The sequence below is a fragment of the Canis lupus genome, chromosome 17, assembly GCF_011100685.1.
Source record: "Canis lupus familiaris isolate Mischka breed German Shepherd chromosome 17, alternate assembly UU_Cfam_GSD_1.0, whole genome shotgun sequence".
NCBI lineage: Eukaryota > Metazoa > Chordata > Mammalia > Carnivora > Canidae > Canis > Canis lupus.
The window spans coordinates 16,981,591-16,996,452 of NC_049238.1; the positions used below are offsets into that span (position 1 = coordinate 16,981,591).

General features: G+C 37.1%; 1 long non-coding RNA gene across 2 annotated transcripts in view; it reads left to right on the forward strand.

Annotated features, from left to right (window-relative positions):
* The first annotated feature begins 12,232 nt into the window (after positions 1-12,232).
* The window catches only part of LOC111090524, a 37,585-nt gene continuing 34,955 nt past the window's right edge, over positions 12,233-14,862 (forward strand). The window contains exon 1 of one of the 2 annotated variants that reach the window (XR_005372192.1): positions 12,233-12,417. This is a non-coding gene — a long non-coding RNA (uncharacterized LOC111090524). The remainder of the gene's footprint in view (positions 12,418-14,862) is intronic. The other variant, XR_005372191.1, reaches the window with a different exon arrangement.

The window sequence follows — 14,862 nt, forward strand, 5'->3', positions numbered from 1 at the left end:
TTCATCCATTTTGAGCTTATCTTTGTGTACGGTGAAAGAGAGTGGTCTAGTTTCATTCTTCTGCATGTGGATGTCCAATTTTCCCAGCACCATTTATTGAAGAGACTGTCTTTCTTCCAATGGATAGTCGTTCCTCCTTTATTGAATATTAGTTGACCATAAAGTTCAGGGTCCACTTCTGGGTTCTCTATTCTGTTCCATTGATCTATGTGTCTGTTTTTGTGCCAGTACCACACTGTCTTGATGACCACAGCTTTATAGTACAACCTGAAATCTGGCATTGTGATGCCCCCAGATATGGTTTTCTTTTTTAAAATTTCCCTGGGTATTTGGGGTCTTTTCTGATTCCATTGCACTGTTGGGGATTTACCCCAAAGATACAGATGCAATGAAACACCGGGACACCTGCACCCCGATGTTTATAGCAGCAATGGCCACAATAGCCAAACTGTGGAAGGAGCCTCGGTGTCCATCAAAAGATGAATGGATAAAGAAGATGTGGTTTATGTATACAATGGAATATTACTCAGCCATGAGAAATGACAAATACCCACCATTTGCTTCAATGTGGATGGAACTGGAGGGTATTATGCTGAGTGAAGTAAGTCAATCAGAGAAGGACAAACATTATATGTTCTCATTCATTTGGGGAATATAAATAATAGTGAAAGAATATAAGGGAAGGGAGAAGAAATGTGTGAGAAATATCAGAAAGGGAGACAGAACATAAAGACTCCTAACTCTGGGAAGCGAACTAGGGGTGGTAGAAGGGGAGGAGGATGGGGGGTAGGAGTGAATGGGTGATGGGCACTGGGGGTTATTCTGTATGTTGGTAAATTGAACACCAACAAAAAATAAATTTAAAAAATTAAAAATTAAAAAATAAAAAATTTAAAAAAAGAAAAAAAGAAAAAAACATAAAGAAAAAAGATCACCACATCAAAAGAAAAACAAAAAGCCGTTAATACCACTTGTTTCTCAGGCGTGAGACTTTTTTTGAGTGGGGGAAGGAAACTTTTAATTTATTTTTCTTTTTCTTTGATGAGTGGATTATTTTTTACCTAAAGGCATATATTAATTCTATAATTAATAAACTACTAGGTTAATGAAATACATTAAAATTTTATGTATGCTGACCTCATCGCCTCATTTATTTGCCACAATGAAACCTAAATGAGTCAGGGCTGGTCCTAATAAACCCTCAAAGGATAAAGATTCAGCAGTAGAGAATATTAAAACTTTGTCAATACCAGAACCTTTCCCAGTAGTGGCCTCTTCCAGTCCTGAGGGCAATGTACGGTTAGTTTACAAAATCTTAAACTATACTAATATCCCAGTGCTTGTGGCACCTAAATGAAGCACACATTTTTTAACTGACTAAAGAGACTTTAATGAAGACTGTTGGTTTCCATATTGCAATGTCTCCTTCCATTTCTGGTCTTCTCACAAATATGCCTTCTATAATCTTCAAGAAAACTCAAGTAACCATGGATTATAAAGGGTTTTGATGGTTATCTTTCTCAAAGCCTCCCTCACTTCCTCTTACATTTCATAAAATCATTGCATTCTGTACTCCTCTTTGCTACATTATTTTATGTACCAAATAGAAAGCTAGGATAGGTAAACCAACCAGAACACAAGCACAATCTGTGCCAAAGCTGAGTAGCATTTAGCCTTAGAGAAGAAATGATCCACCTCTGGCACCCACATAGAGAGAAGAATGGGTAGTACAATGTAAATGAAGACATAATTCTATTCCTCTGGGTTCCAAAATCTTCTACTTGAAAAAAATATACTTTAGTATGACTAATATTATGTCACTGGAGCATTTATATAGAATACAACTCCTTTAATACTTACAAAAAGGATCCATATGTTTCTTTAGAATATAGGTTTAGTATCCTCAGCACCTAAAAACAATGTGTGGTGTCTTTTTTACTCCAAAGAGAGTTCTCAGACTAAACCTGTTACAAGGCACCAGCTTCCCTAAGGATTAAGGACTACTTTTTTAGGTCACATCATGCATTAGATGGGTAAGCATTGGATTATTAACTATCAGACATACTGATGAACATGCAGAGGGATTTGTGTCATTTGAAGGATTAACCCATTTCGTTAATGTTACATGAACAACCAGTACTAAAAGTGCATCTCATTATGTATGTCACCAAATTAATTTTTCATTCTGTTTGTTAAGAACATCTGCATTCTGGCACCAGAGATGGAGAGGTTATAACCCTTGGGTATATCTTGCTTAATTGAAAATTTGTAATAACAGTTGAATGTGTCATATTTTGGATTTTAAGATGTGACACCTGCAAAAATGATAGTTTTATAGACTTCAGGAATGGATGCAGTATTCAAGTATTCAACATCAGGACCAAGTTTACTCAACTTTACCTGCTTATGCTGTGTGAGTGGCTTAAATCCAGTGTTGGTATATTACTAAGCTTAGTATATGGTACTGTGAATCTAATTATTCTCTTTCCAAATCAAGACCCAAGTCCTTCCCACCTTTCCTTCCTCAATTTTTCCTACATCATCAGATGCCCAGGACTTAAAATAGCCTAGAGCACTTCCTATTAGGAAATCAAATCAAGCTACCTAGCTGATACATACTAACAGCCTGTTAATTCTATTCATTATAGAATCCCAAATACCATACAGATTAGATTCCAAATATTTTGAAATTGAGAAGATGAGACATGAGACACAAAGACATGTGGTAAGGACCGCATAGAACACAAAACTTCAGCTGAGAGATCTGAGTTTTCAAGATCAGCCCAGGTTAAAGGGTGATCTTGGGTTAAAAAAAGATAACTTATAGTCCAGTGATCCACAGAGTGTGCTAAGCTACCCTCCTATCCACGACTCCTAGTTTGGATGGCCTCCGCCTCCAAATTTGGCTTGCAATCTAGTAACATTGGGGTTTAGATGATTACATTGGGATTTAAAATATCTGGTCTCAAGGCATGTTCCATAATTATCATAAACATCTCCTTCTAAAAGGAGATGACCCTACCACGGCGTGGGGTCATGACCAACGTTTCCCTTCTCCTAGCCCTGATATTGTGTGATCCCCTTTTCAGTGTCTTTTAAATGCTATGTTGTAATCAAACTCTTTTTCTGGTTTTACTTGAGAATACTATTCTAGGAGAGAATATGAATGGTGAAGGCAGTCTGCTTTGGGAACAATGCCAAACATCATAAGCTTAAGGATACAGTGAATACCTTTCATTCTAAGTAGAAGCTTCAACTTATTACTCAATATCAACAGCACCCTACTTTTCATACTGCTACCAAAACTCCATTCCTTAATGCCTCATAACTAATTGGGCTGATCCTCAAATAAACCCCTGTTATTTGATCTTAGTACTTGCTTCTGAAGTTGTCAGAATTGGATCTGTAGACATTCTTGAAACTCCATATGAAAGGAAACCACAACAAAATGCAATAATCATGCATGTTTAAGACACTTAGTTTCCTTCTGTTTTCTCTAAAATGACCCACACTGAGAAAATTGCTTAACATGAGCAAGGTAAGCCCCATTTTATAAGCCACTAATGGAGAAGCTGCAGCAACTAATTAGCTCCAACCAGTACAAGTCAAACTGTTATTAACAAAATCTGAAAGTTAAATAGAGGTTCATTACTCCCCCAGTCATTGGTTCCCCCTCCCTGGGGAGTGTTTAACTTGCAGCAATGGTTTTGGCTTGCTTGATTAAATCTCATTATGACAAAGGAAAAAGCACTTGTGCCCAAGTCTGAAGGAACCCAGAGGTATGCCAAGCCATCCATTAGGCTGTGCAGAAAAGGAGTCAGTCAGAAATCCACATGGCAGACACTTCTCTTCCAATTCAATCTGGAGCATAGTGAGAAATACCATTCTAAGGCTTATGTTTTTCCTGATGAGTTCCTTTTAGACTTCATTGAAAAATGGTTTATCTGTATCTTTCATTTCAAGAGCATTGCTAAATAGTTTTGTGTTACCTTCTACTCTTCTAAGGATCCTGCAAGGGAACAAGAGAACACTGCATAGTGGACATGCATGTGGGACATGCAATGTTGGGCAGAGGTAGTATGTAAAGAAAGAACTGAAATAGTGTGTATAGTCAGTTCTCCAAAGAAAGCAAAGGCCAAGCAGGAATATAGCTTATTCTTTTTAAAAAGATTTTATTTATTTATTCATGAGACACACAGAAAGAGAGAGGCAGAGACACAGGCAAAGAGAGAAGCAGGCTCTATCCAGGGAGCCCAATGCAGGACTCGATCCAGGGAGTCCAGGATCATGCCCTGAGCTGAAGGCAGATGCACTTACCCATGGAACCATCCAGGCAGGCATCCCGGCATATAGCTTAATAATCAAAGACAAGACTGGCAAGCAGAAATAGCCTTGTAAGGTCAACCCATCACCTGCCATTAACCCCTGGCCTAACTAACTCTATTTGTTATACTCAGTGATGAAAGATAGGCTATTAGTGAATAGAACCTCTGTATAGGTGCATAGTCATCTATACAGTTCATCTTCTGCCTTCAAATCAGAGGAATGTGTTGATATAGTTAATAAAACCTTGTATACATATGAAGTTTATTTGATCTCTGTCAATTGGATGAAATAGGATTTATAATCTGTGGATTATTATATTTTATTGGCCTATTTTTAATTTAAATATTCAAATCTTTAAGGGTAATGTATACTTTACAAGAGAACAAATATCTCAGCTTCTAAATTTGATGTCAAGAGAATAGCATTTTAATTTTGGCTCTTTCTTCCAAACTTTGGTGAAGTCACTCATGACTGGCATAAGCATCACCCCATCTGTAATCCAAACTATGCATCTCTCTATGGAGTAAAAGGTAAACAGGTGTCTTTGCTGGAGGCCTTTTCAGAATTTTAAATTATGTTAAAATAAGATTTAAAATACAATCTTCATAGAGATTATTCAAAAAGTAATATATAACATGTTGCAAGATTTATTTTTTTTTTTAATCCACAAGGCTGTTTTTCATAGTATACAGAAAGTCCATAGGACAATTTAGGAAATGTTTGATTAACTCAGGGTTTCTCAATCTTGACACTATTGACATTTTCAGTCAGGTAATTCTTTGTTGTGGGCAATATGCTTCACATTGTAGAATATATAGTACCAACTCTGGCCTCTAACTACTAAATGTCGGCTAGCACACCTCCTGTCCCCAATCATGACACTAAAAACTATCTCCAGACAATTTCCAATTTCCCCCATATGCAGAGAACTTTTGGAGAAATCAAACCTCAGGTACCATTCTAGCTGGCAAGTTCTTTAGTTACCTGTTCAGAAAATATGCCCTACAGATCACTGAGAGGCAACATAGGGTAATCATTAATGAGAGAGATCTAAAGGTAAGCCTTTGGGGTTCCAATCCAGGGTCTACCACCTGTATTAAATACTACAGTATCTAACACCTGGGAACTTTAGTTTCTGCATCTGCAAAATGGCAGTAATAATAGCATTTATATAGTTGTTATGAGGCTTAAATGAAATTATGCTTGAGAATCATTTAGTACAATGCCTGGTACACAGTAAAGGACTTGACAATTAGCTCTAATTTTCTCTCTAGAATTCATTCTCTATTAACTTTAATTCATGCAGTTGTTAATTATTTCTAAAAGTCACTTATATTTTTAGAAGCAGGTTACATCTCAGATAACTTCCTTTTCCTATTAATTCTCCATGGTAGGTATTTCTAATTTCCATCTTTCACATTACATTCCCAAATTCCTTTACCCTCACCTGGCACACCAATTGTTGAGGGTCTTAAATGTCTTGCACAGCTCAAACTGTCATGCCTGAAGAATGAGTCCTTGTATGGAGTTTCTGAAGTGTCCTAAGAAACCACTCCCCTGCCCCCAGGCTTTCTTGTTCAGATATACTTCTCCTGCCTCTCACTATACTGCAGCAAATCTATTTCCCCTTAATAATAAGAATCATTCAGTCCAGTTAATTTGGTAACTGCTTTCATATTTACTAGTCTACATGAATTGGTTCAATGAAATACCACAGATGCAATCTTTCTCTACATTGGCATGAAGTCTGCCCACTGTAGTTTGGAGTTCTTGATGTCTAATCCTGACAAGCACTTGCTTCCCCAAGGTGCAGCTGTTAATTTCCCAACATTGGTTCTTAAGGTTCAAGGGTACTGAAGATGAGTAATTCTGCAGCAGTAGCATTTTCTGGCCCCATAGAATCTTTTTTTGCCCTCCACTATTATCACTCCCAGGCAAGAGCCAATGTGTTTCAGCAATATAGGTGCAGGGGATGCCTGAGTTATTACTGCCAAAATTATATCCCAAATCCTGATTTTATCCATAAACATCTCCAATGTTTTGCGTGCATATAGTGTTGTTCTGACATATTTATGCTTTCTTCTACTACATTCCTGTTCACTTTTTTCTATAATTATTCATTCTTATGTTTATGAAAGAAATGTGGTTTTTGTTACTAGTATTATAACTAATTCCATTTTGAACACTCATATAGCTACTAATACTAAGAAAACATTACCTCACTTAATCATTTTAATAATTCTGAAGATAATAATTGATATCTTTTATACATAAGGACACTAATGTAAAAAGTAAGTATCTAGCACAGCATCAAACAGGATTAGTAATGGAACCCAGAGCTCAGATTTAAACCCCATCTGTCTGGTTCCTGAGGGAGTTCCTGACCCCTTGGACAGAAAGTAGGAATGGAGATTCAAGTTTTTCTCAAACTTGTCAAAGCTTTTGATACAAATGCCCCATTCCTCAGTAACCTTACATATTTTCTTATCTTCATATGGATCACAGGGAAATTAGATTTCTCTATTCTTACATCTCTCCCTTTGCTTAGATGTCATGAAGTGGAAGCCTAAAAAATATAGTAGTGACCCAAAATAAGATGGTTTAAATCCTGTTTCCCTCAATAGAGAGAAATAATTTTTCTTGATTTTTACCTCCTTTAGTCAACAGCAACTTAAATTCCATATTTTCCCTCTCTCAGAAATTTGGCAAGACAAATACTTTAAATGGAGCTGTCTCTATGTATCCAAACAATGAAGAAATGATCGATTTCTGATTTGTCTCCGATAACACTACTTTTGGTCAATTATTGAACATCCCAGGAGTGCTCAGGGTTCTTTTAAGTATATGTCCTGACACTACCATGTGACTCGACCAATTAATTACTCCTGAGGTCTTCGGTGTGCTCTTTGTTTGGTGAATGGCTCAGTAGTTCTATGGCTGGTATTCATAACAGATCTCCTTCCACAGGCATATAGTCTGGCTTTCTGCATTTCATGGTCAATTTGCATACAGCTAAAGAAATGTTCCCCCAGCTATCACTGATCAGTTGGAGAACAGATATATCAAATACTATAGCTATCCTAGAGGAAAAACAGATGTAAATCAGTTAAAATGTTTGTCTAGAAGTCTACAGTTTATTACTAAGTGATGATCCCTTTACATTTTTACTTTGCACTGAGATGCATAAAATAATTCCAGATGACACAATGACAAAATAGAGTGTTCCCCCACTGGAACCTTTAACCTCTCTGAGACTGTGATTCAGATTTGTTTTGCATTTGAGATTAGCATTGAAGAACCCTCCAAATTTAGGAAGAAGCTATTCGTAAAACTACAGTTTTATTCAAGTGGCACAATCCATATTGCCTAACAGAGATTGTCTCACCTAAAGCAAAATCAGAGATGACTAACTATCTCCATTAATTCTGACAGTTCATCATGAGGGCTGCTCCTACTAATAAGATCTCCTATTCATAATTTCTACCTGCCACAAACCTATTTTAGATTTTTATGAGAAAACACATGGTAAATTTGTTTTGGTTTGGAAACCACAGTCAAGCTAAATTGTTTATATAGAGTTTATTTTTTCATTTGTTCTTTTATTTGATCATTGATTGAAGAAATTGATTGAATGCTTCCTTTATGATTAATAAAGATGTATACTGCTAGACACCTGCATGTTGACTTTGAATGGTATCCTAATGAAAGATTAATCCTGATGTTAGGGGGGTTGGTCTGCCCCTCTCCAAACCATTTTCCACATCACAGAGTAATTTAAAAATATTAAACACATAAAAATTTTAAACCTCATTTTGTTATATTCTCTCCTTGCATCAATTTCCTGCCTTCCTATTGGCCCCCTACTTCTCCTTAAACACAAGATCTCCCTCATGTCCCTTGGGACCTTTGTGTTTGTTATCTGCTCACCCTGGAACCCCATTACCTTAGTGTTTTGTAGACCTGAGAGCTTCCTTCTCAGGCAGGACTATCCAGACCACCCAGTATAAGAAGGGTACCATCTGATAGTAGCTATCAAAATTCCATGTGTAGATCATTATAGCACTTTTCATGAGTACCTATTTTATCGGTTATGAACCTACCTACTGGTCTATTGTTTATCCTAGCCACCATGCCCCATGCTTTCATGCATGCACAATTTCATGCATGCACAATAAAATTTAACTTTATTGGCCAGGGAACTCATTTTGCCTTGAGGAGACAAAGCAGGCTTATGTGTAACAACTCCAGAGGCTTCACCTGAGACAATGAATGTCTCTCCTGTCCTTATGAGCATTTTTTTCCACACAGCTAAGTGACTTGCTCAGTCTCTCCTCTCCCTTTTTTCCCTACTGGCTCTCTCTTCTCTATCCCTCTAAAAACAAAGAAAAGACAAAACCAAGCCAAAGTACTTTCATTTTTGTAAGCAAAGCTATTCAGTTCAGTTCTCTATAGCATCCACCTCAAACTTAGTTCAAGGCCTCCTGTTATATTCCCAAAGACTTCATTTAAACTTTGAAAGTATATTTTTGGAGTTCACAGAGTGCAGTTTTCCTCCTCAGTCTCTGTCACAATGTGGGAGGAAGAGTTTCATACTTCCTGGTTTGCTACCATGAATGTCACATTTCTATTACAAGATTAGTCCTTTATTTCTAATCATTTTTACTCATTGGATATGCAATCTGTACTGGATTTGAGCAGTTTTAAATTTACTTTAAAATTACTTCCTTGAGGAAAAATAAGTATTATGGTTCTTATTGCTAGAATAGCATTACATGAAAGACAAGGAGAGAGAGGCAGAGACACAGGCAGAGAGAGAAGCAGGCTCCAACGCAGGGAGTCTGATATGGGACTCGATCCTGGAGCTCTGGGATCACCCCCTGAGCTGAAGGCAGATGCATCACCCCCTGAGCTGAAGGCAGAAGCCACCCAGGTGTCCCTGATGACTTGATTCTTAATCTGCTTAAAAAGATGAACACTTTGGGGTGGCTCAGTTAAGTGTCTCTGCCTCTTGATTTCAGCTCAGGTCTTGATCTCAGGGTCATGAGTTCAAGGCCAATGTGGAACCCACTTAAAAAAAAAAAAAGAGATGAGCACTTTCAAAGTGTTAGGTATTTCTACAGGTGAGACTAGGGAAATTTCCTAAATGTCCTAAGAATAGGAAGGGGGTAGGAAAGAGTTTGTATGTGTGAGTTACTGGTATTGGTAGATTTAGCTTCTACCCACCTCCCACCTCCAGCAAAGCCATCATTTCAGTGGTTTCATGTCTTCACTGAGCAACCAGCTATCACAGCTAAATTCATTTGGTCTCTTCCTCACCCCACTTGCCTAAGGTATTAATAAGCCAGTCATTTAACACGGTCACTAACCACTGATTATTTATCCTCATTCTTATGTCTATAAAGAGTTCAAGTTTCTGACTAATCAGGAATCTGCTGATTAATTAAAAGTTAAAATGGCAGCAGAGTGAGTAGGCAGGGAGAATCTTTGCTCCAAATGATCTTAAATGTCTCCAACCAATGGAGCATCACAGCCCTATGATGAGTGGCCTTTGTTAACAAGCCCACCTTTAGCATGTCCATGTCTCCCTGGACAGACCAACTTGTTTCTAATCAGGCAGTATTGATCTTCTCCACAATTATTTGTCAAACCAACATTTACAGCAAATGTTCAGACTCTGAAGATAACATACCTCATTTTGCTATATCATCTTAATTGAATGTCAGGTTTAAGGAATGCCATCTTCAGCAGGAAATAAAAGCCCATGATAACGGTTGATGAAAAATTTCTCCCTGTTAATTCTTCCTATTTCCTGGACATTCTGTACACCACTACTTCTGTCTAGTTTTGCTATTTAATTGCAAACCTTGGCAGAGACTACCATAGTTCTCCATTCATGTAAAGCACAAAGAAGTCACTGATAACATAAAACAAACTTATATTGGTCTACATAGAACCATGGCATGTATCTTGATCATTTGAAAACATCTGCCTAAAAACAGCTTAAAGTTCTAGAGAAATAAAGTCTATCTACCACTTGGAGCTTTATAATCTAAATCACTAATCATCTAATTAGATCTTCCTGAACTAATATAATTTGAGTCAACAGAGTAAATACTTAATTTCTTATATACTTCTGTGCTAAGCCCATGAAACTAATTCATTAAGAAATATTCAAAGCAAATGCTGATTTCTTTTTCCAATCTTTTGTAGCACAGTACCAATGATTCTTTTTTTGCTTATAATAGTTACTTTATAAATTGCTTTTAAAATTAAATGTATATTATGTCGGAGAATAAGATAATTTGAATGTGCTTATTAAACACATAGACTCTTACAGGGTAAACCAGATAAAATACAAATTATGTTTTCTCCCTTAAAGTAAGATTATGATGTATCATATAGATGAAAGCTTTAAAGGTATAAAAATTATGATTAATAAAGTGGAATTCTAAGATAATGCCCTTAAAAGAAATTAGAAGATGTTTACTTTTCCTCTCAGCACTGATGTGTTAATTGTGTTTATTGACGTATAGTTGACATATAATATTGTATTAGCTTTATATATACAACATAATGATTTGATACATGCATCTATTGTGAAGTGATTATCACATACAGTTACAATTTCTTTCTTGTGATGAGAATTTTTAAGATCTCTCAGCATCTTTCAAAAATACAATACAGTATTGCTAACTTTAGTCACCACGCTATATATTTCCTCTCCAGGACTTATTTATCTTATAACTGGAAGTTTGTACCTTTTCATCTTTTTTTACCCATTTCCCTTTTACTGTTTTTTAGTACTTAATTCAGCTATATATAAAATGTTCTGAATTTTGACATTTCTAGGATGTTTCTCCAGTTAATTATAGGCAATAATAAAAAGTGTTTTTTGTATTTGCAAATTGTTATCATTTATTTTTTCAACTGATATTCATCGAGTTATTATTCCTTACTGACTACAGTCTAGCTTGCAAGAGGCCAACCCCTAAAAAGATTGCAACAACACATCCCCATGCATAGCCTAGAGACACAAACCACCAAAGCCAGCAGTCTTCTGGCCACCTCTGGGCAACTCAGCTACTTTGGTTAATAATCCTTGAATAATAAATTGATTTTAAATGACATGAACACCAAACCCATTCACTTGGTTTCATTCTCCTACAGCAAATACTGACCATCTCATTAATAGTTAAAAACTACAGCTGCTAATGCTTGGGAACAAGATGGCTAATTTACATATCTTGGATTCTAGCAAGGGTTCTCTAGCACGTCTCACCAAATCCGTAGAGGGTTAGGTTTTCTCCCAGGCAGGTAAAGGGCAAAAAGACATCTACAGCTCCAACACGAATATTAATAAAGTTGTAAAGTAGCAGGTAATTGAACCATATCAATTATTTATCTAATTATGAGGTTAGTAGTCATCTAAAATTACTCAGCAAGCAACTCCAGAGACGATGAGGTACTAATATACAAAGTGCTACCCAAAATCATCAGGCCTGCAAAACTCCATCTGACAATGCTTCAACATTAATTAACTTTAAGATTTGAAGGATGAGTAGACAAATGAGGATACGGTAAAAAAATTTCTACATAGAAAACATTGGGTCTTTGAATGCTGGAGGTAAGAGCAAGCACAATGTTTTTGATGAAACGATTCCTTATCTTCTCAGGTTATCATTTGGGACAACTGTAGGTAACCTAATTCCATGTTCACACTCTATCCCTAGAATCTGTGACTATGTTGCCCTACAGGGCAAAAGTGCAAATGTGATTAAGTTAAGGATGTTGAGCTGTATAATACAGGATAATACAGGTGGGCATAATGTACTCAGGTGACATGAGAACAAGATGGGGAGGTCACAAAGAAGATGTGATGACAAAAGTAGAGGCCAGTGAAAGAGAGAGAGAAAAATAGAGACAGAGATTTCAAAATGCTAGGATACTGTCTTTGAAGATAGGAGGGACTACAAGCCAAGAAGATGCTGAAAACATTTAAAAACTGGAAAAGCGAAGGTAGTGGATTCTCCCCAAGAACCTGCAGAAGTTACACAGCCCTGTGGATCCATTAGATTTCTCACCTCCAGAACAGTAAGGCAATATTCTAATTTTGTAATAATTGTTACAGCAGCAATAGGAAACTAATACATTCACCAATCTCTTCCCAGAATAAATTCATCAGTACCTTAAATTCTCTCATTTCTATTCCAAGGCACTAGGGATGATAAGCTAATTCAATAGCACAATAGTTGTACTATTTCCTATTTACCTTTAAGAGAAAATTGTTTAAATACATAGAGTTTTGAAATTTCTCCCATGAAAACATGAAGTAAACTGATTAGATAAGCAACATAGTGGGTTATCCAGTTGCCCTCTTAGATTCACAAGAATGCAAAGCATAAAATAAAATCATGGCTATGGAAGAGTCCCATCCATAGAAAAGATAATTCTTTAAGACTTATAATAACCTATAGCAGAGAAAATTTTATGAAGAACATTGTAAAACTTAAATATCTGAATAAAAAGATCTATCTGGGGAGAGGGAATGGAGCCCTCAGAGGAATCATGCATATACTACCTAAATCAGGAAGCTGGGGCTGAAGGAAGCAGGAATTTGGGAATTATCAATTGAACTACAGCCTTCAGTCTTGAGTCCTAGGATTCAGTGGTTGAAGATTTAGTCCTAATGTACCCTTTGCCCTAACCACACCTTGGGTGAAGAGCATAATGATAGTTGTTTGGCATACTCAGGAAAGTTCAAGAGCTGATTCACTTCCACTTCTATAAGTAAGCATAACAATAGCCAAACTGTGGAAGGAGCCTCGGTGTCCATCGAAAGATGAATGGATAAAGAAGATGTGGTCTATGTATACAATGGAATATTCCTCAGCCATTAGAAACGACAAATACCCACCATTTGCTTCAACGTGGATGGAACTGGAGGGTATTATGCTGAGTGAAGTAAGTCAATCGGAGAAGGACAAACATTATATGTTCTCATTCATTTGGGGAATATAAATAACAGTGAAAGGGAATAGAAGGGAAGGGAGAAGAAATGGGTAGGAAATATCAGAAAGGGAGACAGAACATGAAGACTCCTAACTCTGGGAAACGAACTAGGGGTGGTGGAAGGGGAGGAGGGTGGGGAGTGGGGGTGAATGGGTGATGGGCACTGAGGGGGGCACTTGACAGGATGAGCACTGGGTGTTATTCTGTATGTTGGTAAATTGAACACCAATAAAAAATAAATTTATTAAAAAATAATAAAAGTAAGCATAGTCTTTTGCCTCCAATTCCTCCAGAATGTTTTTTTTTTTTTTAAGATTTTATTTGTTTATTCATGAGAGACACACACACACAGAGGCAGAGACATCGGTAGAGGGAGAAGCAGGCTCCATGCAGGAAGCCCAATGTGGAACTCAATCCCAGGACCCTGGGATCATGCCCTTAAATGCAGATGCTCAATCACTGAGCCACCTAAGTGCCCCAGAATGTGTTCTTTAATGGAAATAAAAATGACTCCAGTCTGCTTTTACTGTACCACAAAAAGTCCAGGATCTATCCCAATATTTCAGAAGATACTTAGAAATGGGGAAACATTTATTTCCTCAACTCTTACTCCACAGGCCCTCTGAAGGGCACTTCAACCCAACACAATCCTTCCATCTATATTCCTTAAAGCACTAGCGACACAAGCCCATTTTTTTTGTAATGTACTTTTCCAAAGATTTGGGTATGACTAAAGAGTTCTAAAGCACAGCAAGGAACAGTGAACAACTTACTATTAAATGTCAGGCATAAGTCTCTGGAATTTCCTAGTTATCCAGGCAGACTGAGGGCCCTTTTTTCCCAAGCCCTTTCTTTCTTTCCTGACCTTCTTTTTCAGTTTTCCAGAAAACAACTCCAGCTCCTGTTAATCTGCTACACAGACCGACTCACTTCCTTTTGTTGTCATTTCTCCTACCAAGAGAAACCTGGTTGCTTGGCAAAATGTCTGTGAAGGTGTTTTCCAAACAAAAGAGCAGTGTGCTCCTATGAATCCCAGCTCCTCTTGGGGCCACAGGTGCAGACCATAGGCAGCTTCTGAAATAGTGACTTAGTCTCCTGGCACACGGGGAGACAATCTCTGGCCCAGCAGTGATTCGCTGGTCAGGCAGCCTCCAGCTGTAGCTTATTTCCTCAACTCAGTGAGCACCTGGAACTCATATTTATAAAAAAAGAAAAGGAAAAAGAAAAAAAAAGCTTAGTTGGTTTGAGCATCTGTCTCTTCACTGGGGCCTAGGAGGCTGGATAGGAACTCACAAAACTTCTGATGGAAACATGCTTAATCCAAATTTTGGACAAATAGTCCCATCTGAGAAAAACTTCCAGACACATGAAAACACTTGACAATTTCAAAGAAATTGAAGGCAACCAATATGAAAGAAGGAGTCAAATGCCATTTCTTCACAGAGTTAAAATGGAAGCAAAGTTATTCTTTTTTTTTAAAGATTTATTTATTTATTTATTTATTTATTTATTTATTTATTTATTCAC